Genomic DNA, 9,970 nt, shown 5'->3' with positions numbered 1-9,970 from the left:
AAGGGGCTGCGGGTTTTTGAAGGAGAAAGGGAGGAAGATGATGCACTCTCATAATTGGACATATTCCCTAATATCCCACTTAAGTGAGGTGGGCCCCACAAGTGCCACCTAACTTAAAATCACTCAATCACACCTCTAATCTTTAATTAACTCCCAAATCATCCAATTAATTCATGTTCTAATCATCATTTTAACATTCACCAACGTGATTTAATAACTACCCCCAATTTTATTTTTGGGTTTCCGATAACTTTCTCAAAACTACATTTTTTTACCAAAACATCTCATTATTTATACTTTACTCCCAAAAATAACTATATGGCGTTCCCAACCTAGGAATGTCGTTCCCATCATGGGAACACCACCCCCTCTTTTGGAATAACTTACCGAATATCGTTCTCACCATGGGAACGTCGTCCCCATTTAGGAACAACTTACTGAATATCATTCCCACCATGGGAACAACTTACCGAACGTTATTCCCACTTCGGGACAACCTGCTGAATGTCGTTCCCAATATGGGAACGACCATTATTCATCAATTTTTTCAAAAAGTGTCTATCCACTTCAAATTTCGTTCTGAATCCATTTTCATCAAATCAAATCTAATTTTATCATTTCACATGTTAGGGTTACGTATTTGCCAAATTACAATTTTACCCTTCGTGTGTATTTTCACCCAAATTTCAGGATTTTCACTAAATAAACTCTCTAACCAACAATTAAACCTTTAATATCCGATTTCAAATATGTGAGGTGTTATAGGTCTTATGATGAGGAGGGATGCAGGTTTGGTCACATGACGACTAACCTACCGAGTGTGTGAATAAGGTCCTCAAGGGTGCACGTAATTTGCCTATAATGGCATTGGTTAAACATACCTGCAGTAGACTTGTTGAATATTTCGTTAAGAGACGTGAAAAGATTCGGAAAAATATGGAAAAAGGTAGGAGGATTTCAAAGAAGGTTGATGATACCATACTAAAAAACAATCAAACAGTGAGTCTCCATGAGGGTTTATGATAGGGATTTGCAACTGTTTGAGGTTGATGACACCTATAACCAATCTACACATGATGTTGATGACATAATGAGGGTGGACTTGATCAATTGCAAATGTCAATGTGGAAAGTTCACAGCTAGAAGGTATCCTTACAGCCACATCTTAGCAGTGTGTAAGGCAGAGAAGTTGAACCACTATGATTATGTTTACCTTGTATTCTCCATTCCACACATTGCTAAGGTTTATGCTACACACTAGTATCCGAGGGGCAATGAGTCATTGATTCCACAAGGCAATGGCCCAACCATTATCTTGAATGCAAATTTGGTTCACGCACAGGGAAGACCAAAGTCTTCAAGGATACAAAATGAGATGGATTGGGTAGAGTCTCAACCCTCAAGCAGTAAGAGTAGATGTAGGCAGTGCAAGCAAGTTGGTCATAACATACGTACATGTCCAATGAGGAATACACAGACTTGAATTTTCTTTTGCAATGAGTTTTGTAATGAATTGTTCATGTATTGCGATTTGTATTGTAATGTGATGTATGCAACTTTTGTTCATGTATTGTGATTCGAATTGTTCATGTATTGAATTGTTCATGTCTTTTGCAATGTGTTAATGTGATATATACAACTTAATTTTGTTGTACCAATCAACAAGGCCCACAAATGAATGCACCTAGTCCTAATATACGCGTATATATGAAATGAATCAAGTTTAGGTATTTAAAAACACTAAATAGCATTTTGGTACGTCAAAACCAACTTTAATGGCAATTTTCATACATTTAGGGAATCGTGTAAGCACATATGTATTTTGAGACCACAAATCCCTTCCCGAAGTTATATTTACTAAGTTCATGAGTGTAGAAACTCATTGAACCAAAAAAAAACTCATGGAAACAGAACCATGTGGCTCACAACACTAGTTTAATCGATTAAACCAGTATAGGTTAATTGATTTAGTGTTGTGAGCTATATGGTTATGTTTCCACGAGTTTTTTTATCCAATGAGTTGCTATACTCATGAACTTAGTAAATGTGACTTGGGGAAGGGATTTGTGGTTTCAAAGTATATACGTGCTTACACGATTCCCCAAATGTATGAAAATTGCCATTAAAGTTGGTTTTGATGTACCAAAACACTATTTAGTGTTTTAAAATACATAAACTTGATTCATTTCATATGGACTCGTATATTAGGACTAGTTAAAATCATTTGTTATGACTTCAACAACATAAACCAAATAGACATCCATTTTATTACATCAAAGGATCAGTACATAAAGGAAATACACAAAATAAATGCAAATTACACGAACAAAATAAATGCAGATAGACATCCCTAAATCTACTCTGCCCATGTGACTCGATCTTCTCCTCCTCCTCATCTGACACATGAGCCCCCTCCTTTGCTGCCTCCTCAGCCTCTCGTCCTCGTGCAAGCCCCAGACGACTAAGCCTTTCCTTAAGCCCTTAAATCGTCCTTGAATGTGCTGAAACCTTTCATTCCCCTTTCCTATGTGGTTCTTCCACTTCCTTTTCTGTTTAAGCTCTAGCTTACCTATCCTCTTAAGTGTGGCATTGATGCCTTTCATAACATCACGAAAGAAAAATACACCCTCAGGCTCAACAATCTCCTCCATGTCAGCATAATCATCCTCATCTACCTCAACCTCGACTATGTCTGCATATGGGGTAACCTCAATCTCACCCTGCGTTGAGAACTACCACACACCCTGCCTATTCTTGGAGATCTTGCACTTCTCCAATGGACGCTTCCCAAACTTGGCATTATAGCCTGTTCGGCTCTTCGGCCGGCCAGTGTCCATGGGAACACCAAAATAATCCAATATCCTCTGGACCAGAAAGGCAAATGAAAGTGCACCCTTATGCTTGTCTTTGACCATCATCCAACAAATATAGTGCCTCCAATTTACCTGTACGCTATGACAGATAGTCCACATAATACGATTGTCATCCTCCCACGAGCATCAACTCTAAGCAACCTAGTAGTATAATGAAGAGTCTGCCCACGTCTGATATCAGGCCTCATGGCTTCCTCCGCAGCATCACCTTGCATAAATGCATGAATTGCTACATTGTTATCCGCATCATACTCCACTGTGGGATGACCATCAAAGTCGTAGCCTAATAAATCCAACTATATCGGAGTCGTTATGACTATGTCCACACCATAGACGCGGCACCTCATCTCACCCTATATGTAGCCGAGGTTATGGTAGAAGGCCCTCATATAACCTCTGAATAAGGACACATGATCTCAGCCAACACCCTCAGATGTGCCCCTTCCAACACCGTTACTATGTCAAATCCCTCTACCGTAAAGAACTCTGTATCAAGTGATTTCGGCTGACAAATGGATATGCTCACAAAATCTCGCATAAATGCAGCATTCTCCGAAGGATCATCTTCAAACAAATAGCCAAACGGGAGGTTCACGAACTCAGTGTTAGTCTCTTGTGGCCCTGAAGAAAAAGGACGGTCCTGGCATTGCTTCCTTCGTCTTTCGCCATCAGTGTTCTTACCAAATCGTCTGCGGGAAGCCATGATAAGGGAAGGAAACCTACAATAACACATGATCAGAAAATCAACAAACAAAAAATAAACATAATCAAAAAAAAAAAAAATGAGAACTGAAATTCGTAGGAAAAAATTCCCAAAAGTTATGAAACCTAGACCCTAAACCATGTACATTCATTAAAGCCTAAACTAAACATGCATCAAACCAAAGAATTAATGCAAAAAAAGAGAGCCAATCGAACCAAACCACTTTCAATCAATCTAGGGTTCATGAATCCATAAAAAAACTGATTTTTTTTTAGGAAATTGAAAAATACATACCAATATGAGAGTGTATACACTTTGATGTTTATTTTTGAACGTAGTTTTGGGCAAAAATCCGAAGGGAGGAGGTTTTGGGTGTTTGTAATCGATTAAGGTGTGGTTTATAACCCCCTCCCACAAATGGATTTTTTAAAAAAGGTCACTGACGTTATTTAATCGATTAAATCACGTGTTTAGTGTTTTCTGTGTTTTTTAACTGTTTAATCAATTAAGCCCGTGGTTTAATCGATTAAATAGGGACAGATGAGTGTAATATTTTGGGGGAGTGGCAAAATGGTTATTATTTAATAGATGGAGGGCAAAATGGTGAAAAAGTTCATAAAAAGATGTGAGAGAAAAAATATAGATAAGGGATAAAAGATAAAAGAGAGAAAAAAATATAGATAAGAGAAAAAAATAGATAAAGAAAAAAACAAAAATAAGAGAAAAGATAATACTACATTTAAAAGCTATAAGAGATAAGAGATGTAAATAAGAAAAAATAGAGATAAAAAAAGATATAAAAGAGAAAAAGAGAGAGATAAGATAGCTAACAAGGAAAATATAGAGAAGAGAGAGAGAGAGAGAGAGAGAGAGAGAGAGAGAGAGAAATAGAGATAAGATATAAATAAAAGAAAATAGAGATTAGAAAAAAGAGAACATAATGCTTTAAAAAAAAAATAGTCCATGCACTTAAGTAGTTCTATAAATTTGATCTCAATTTTCTAATTTTTCTTCAAAGTTTTATTTGTACAAATTGGCTTGATTTGAGAAGCTGATAGCGTAATTCTTGTATATTGTACTTTGTGGCTTAGAGTTAAGCTATATGTACAGCAATTATTGAGTAATGGTTAGGGGACTTAAACCTCGAAGTTTAGGTTCAGGTGAGTTTGTCTCGGTGGTAGAATTAGAGGGCGAGTAATGGTTAGTTCACTCAACCATTATTGCTAAGACTAGAAAAAACAAAGTGAAGCTTTTGAAGAATAATGAGGGTGAGTGGATGGAAGACCGAGAGGAGCTGAAATCTCTTGCTGTCAATTTTTATAAAAAGTTGTACATTGAGGGGCTTCAAAATGATCCTACTCTTTGTATAAGGAGTCTTTTCCTAGTTTTAGATAACCAGGCCTGGAGGAATATAGGAGTTGTTCCTGATGCTGATGAAGTGAAAAATACTATTTTTAGCATGCAGCCTTATAAAGCTCCTAGGGTGGATGGTCTTCATGTTATTTTTTTCCAGTCCCAATAGAGAAAAGTAGGGGTTTCTGCTTTCATCCTCATTTGAGAAATTTTTGAAGAGCCCAAGAAGGTGGAGGAGATCAATCAAACCTTGATTTGGTTGATTCCCGAAGTTGACAACCTTGAGGTCATAAGTATATTTGGATCCATTAGTCTCTGTAATGTCATTTACAAGGTGGTTACAAAAATAGTGGCTGCTAGACTTAAGAACCACATGAGCGAGCTTATCATGCCTAACCAATGCAGCTTTGTTAAGGGAAGACATGCTTCAGATAACATCATCATATCCAGGAGATTTTTCACTCCATGAAATCTAAGAAGGGAAACAAAGGGTGGATGGAGATTAAGGTGGATTTAGAGAATGCGTATGATAGATTAAGTTGGGATTTCCTTGAAGAGACTCTTAATGGGACTGACCTTCCTGATTCCATGGTTAATCTAATCATGGCTTGTTTTTCCTCTACTTCCATGAATCTCCTCTGGGATGGAGCTCAAACCAAAGATTTCAAACCTACTAGAGGGATCAGACAAGGTGATCCTCTATCACCCTACCTTTTTGTTCTCTATATAGAGAGACTTGGGAACCATATCTCAACTACAGTGGAGCAAAAAAAAAGGGTCCCTGTGAAGCTTGGAAAGAAAGGACCTCTCATTTCTCATATGTTCTACGCTGATGATTTGCTTCTTTTCACGAAAGCTTCAAGCTGAGCTAATCACCAAAATCTTGGATCATTAATGCTTAAAAAAGTTAACCACATCAAAAGAAGGGATCTTTGTTAAACTCTAAAATTTTCTCCCACTACTGACCTTGGAAACTATTCAAGAGTGCCTATCATGCACAAAAGAGTTAACAAGAATACCTTCAGGCATATTTTGGACAAGACCAACAATAAACTCAGTTCTTGGAAGGAAAAATGTTTGTCAATGGTAGGGAGAGCAGTGCTCACAAAGTCAATCCTTGATGCCCTCCCTACATATGCTATGTAAACATCTCGTATCCCCCTTGGTACTGGTGATGCATTTGAGCAAAGAATGAGAGGTTTTGTGTGGGGATCCAGCCAGGAAGCGAAGAAAGTTCATGCTTTGCCTTGGAGTACAGTCTGCAAAGCTAAAAGAGAAGGAGGCTTGGGGATTAGGAGTCTAAGACAAACAAATAAGGCTTATCTTATGAAGATGGGCCATGGCATGCTTACTAACAAGAATGCGCTTTGGGCTAAAGTCTTGAGAAGCAAGGACAAGGTGGAGAACAAACTAATCCCAAACATTATTAAAAAAACCCGGTGTTTCCAATCTGTGGCAGGGCATTACCCGGGTTTGGCCTCTGGTTTTTGCTGGTTCTCGGGTTACGTTTGGTAATGATTATAACATCTCGTATTTATAAATCATATAATTATATGTAAAATGTGGATTATAGGGTAGGATTAGTGAAAATCCTGAATTTAGAACCAAAATACGTAAAAAGGGTAAAACAATAATTCGTCAAACACGTAACCCTAGGAAAGAAAAATTGAGTAGAAGGTATAAAATGGAAAAACCAACACTGAAAATGGACTCAGAACGAAAAATTGAGTGGTTAGGCAAGTTTCTGGAAATTTGATGAATATTATTATTATTATTTTTTTGATAACAGATGAATATTATTTTTACCGGGTAAAAATACCGCGATATAGTTGCATTGAAAAGAGTACCGAATGAATTTTGAGCTCTAGATTTGGAAATGTTATAAATGGTACATAGGACTAGGAAATATGACTTCTGGTGAAAATTGATGGAAATTAGGGCTTTTGGGGTGGCGTACCCACAACGCGCATAACAACTTAAAACTATGATTTCTCCGAACGACCGAAAAAATCCAGATTCATCTGATCAAGGACAATTAAAGGACAATGGTTAATGTTAAAAATTGGAGTTTCTAAATAGTCTAGGAATTAATGGATTTTTAGTGGATTAAGCGGGAGATTTGAACTAGTTTGAATCATGTGAGGTGGCGGTGGGACCCACCCGACTTAAGTATTACATGACACACAAGCTAGACCACTTTTCACGCTTCTCGTTCCCCTCTCTCTCTCTCTCTCTCTCTCTCTCTTTCTCTCTTTCTCTCTCTCTCTCTCTCTCTCTCTCCTACAACCCATGGCTCCATGGGTGTGTGAGCAAGTTTTGCTTCAAATTTTCTTTCTCTCCAAACACCATCCATACTCACTCAAAATCAACAAAGTCCTACATCAATCTTTAAGTAAACAACCTCCTCAACACAACCATGGTATTTTTAAGGCTTGAAACTAATTGATTTAAGAGAAAAAAACCCCACCCAAGTCCGCGGCCAAGGGAGGAGATTTGGTGTTCTTGGGTTGTTTGATCAAGCCATTGCTTGGATATCACTTTGTATAAAGATCTATCTATAGAGATAGATCCAAGAGGCTGTTGGGTTTATCTCAATCCACGTATGTTGACAAGATGCTAAAGAGGTTTAGCATGGAAGGGTCGAAGAGGGATTTTCTTCCTGTCAGTCATGGGGTACATCTTTCCAAGGCTATGTGTCCTAAGTCACAGCCTGAGAAGGATCGTATGAGTGGAATTCCATACGCTTCGGCTATTGGATCCATCATGTATGCCATGATATGTACGAGACCAGATGTCTCATATGCTTTGAGCATTACGAGCAGATACCAGTCTGACCCTAGAGAGGGTCACTGGACAGCAGTCAAGACCATCCTTAAGTACTTAAGAAGAACTAAGGATGCGTTTCGGGTCTATGGTAGGGTTGATGAGCTTTCAGTGAAAGGGTTCACTGATGCCAGCTTTCAAAGTGACAAAGATGACTGCAAGTCACAATCAGGGTTCGTATTCACCTTAAATGGTGGGGCAGTATCTTGGAAGAGTTCTAAGCAGGAGACTACAGCAGATTTAACGACAGAAGCTGAATACATAGCTGCTTCAGAAGCGGCTAAGGAGGCCGTGTGGATCAAGAAGTTCATATCTGAACTAAAGGTGGTTCCAAGCGTGGATGAGCCCATACAGTTGCTTTGCGACAACACTGGAGCCATTGCGCCGTCAAAGGAACCTAGGTCTCATCAAAGATCTAAACACGTGCTCCGCAAATATCACCTGATTAGAGTAATCATTGATAGGATAGATGTAAAGATGGATTATGTTCCCACAGATAATAACCTAGCCGATTCTCTGTCAAAGGCTGTTTCTCAGAGAAAACATGATAGTCATTATGAGGCTTTAGGTATACGACTTAGGTCATATTGGCTCTAGGCCAAGTGGGAGCTTGTTAGTATATGGATGTCCTAGAGACAATCTTTTGATTCGATTAGGACATATGTGGACCTTTTACATTGTCGCAAATAAATAAAAAGCACTCTTTATCCTGTTTCATATTTTGTCTCAATATTATAGTTAATATTTTATATGATTAACTGGATGAACCCCTTGGAATAAAATTGGTATCTCTTGAGTATCTGTGATGAGATCACGATCATGAGGATTCAAGGATACTGGATGTTTATTCCTAATTTTATGTTCCTAGTCTAGAGACACTGAGAATGAGGATTAGTGATCTCGGGTAAGACTAGCACGACTTATCTACTTGTATTCGGATGCAAGGTAAAGACCTCATGAGCTACAAATATGGAGATGTCTTAGCTAAAGTCGTGGGTGGACCTATAAGGGTATAGCTCGCACTGAACAGACCCACAAAGAGACTCTATGAGGAAATCTTACAAAAGTATCATTAGAGCAGTCACTTAATATTTGGGTATGTCTTTCCTTAAGCCATAAGTTGTCACCTAGACTGTGTTCTAGAAGGCATGTTTTGATTGTATACCTCGTCTGCCTGAAACATGGAGACTCATAGGTATACTTTTGGGCATGTTCTGAAAGAGCACAAGCCTAGGGTGATAAGCTGAAGGAATTCGTCAAATCTCTGTAAGGGATTAGGTTATCTGTAAACCGGAGAAATCGGGATGACATTTACAGGACTCGGGAATCTATGCATAGTAAAAGAGATCATGAGACGATCTGCCTTTAGAGTCAGTAAATCGAAGATTCCCTATTTCAAATAAAGCTTACCCTGAACCGCAAGGGTTGATACATTTCCTTGCCCTAGGTTTAATGGGAAGGTAACCGAGACGAAAGGAAATACATGCGGTAACCAAATATGTATAATAGGATTATTATGTCATTAACCTAACTAGCTATGGGGAAACAAAGCATTGCTAGTGCTCTGTGTTGTCATTAGATGGGTTGTGGGCTTGTTGGGCTCAAGCCCATTTATGTCAGTGGCTATGTTGGGCCTAATGGGTCACTCACTAACACCTTATTGTCATGATGATATAGCATTAAAGGTATTGGGCCTAATAATGGTTATTATCCCAAAAAGAAGTTTGGAAGCCTACATAAAAGGGAAAAGGGCGCATGGATCATGTAATGGGCTTGGATGGTCCAAGACATTACTAATTAATTTAATTAGTTAAATTAATTATCAAATATTTAAATTTGAATTTTGAATTTTGAATTTTGAATTTGAATTTTGAAATTTGAATTTAGAATTTAGAATTTAAATTTAGAATTTGAATTTAGAATTTAAATGTTTAAACGTTTGAATTTAAATGTTTGAATTCGAATTTGAATTGGCTATGAAAAGTTATTTCATAACAAAAGGATAAGATAAGATCTTGTTGGAACAAATTCCTAGTATCAAGAGGAGATCTTTGATCACATCTAAGGCTGAATTTGAGGCGCCACTTTGGTTGTTGTGAGTGTCATCTTGTCAACCAAATAAGCTCCAAATCAGATTTGGTTTGTTGAGAGAATCAGTGAGCTAGTTGGTTCAAATTTGAATGCAACTACACAACGTATCTGGACTGTTTTTGGGGCT

Source organism: Gastrolobium bilobum, unplaced genomic scaffold (assembly GCF_033153095.1).
Source record: "Gastrolobium bilobum isolate Gb01-03AN ecotype WA unplaced genomic scaffold, APGP_CSIRO_Gbil_v1 utg32013, whole genome shotgun sequence".
Classification (NCBI taxonomy): Eukaryota; Viridiplantae; Streptophyta; class Magnoliopsida; order Fabales; family Fabaceae; genus Gastrolobium; species Gastrolobium bilobum.
This window is presented reverse-complemented; position numbering follows the sequence as displayed.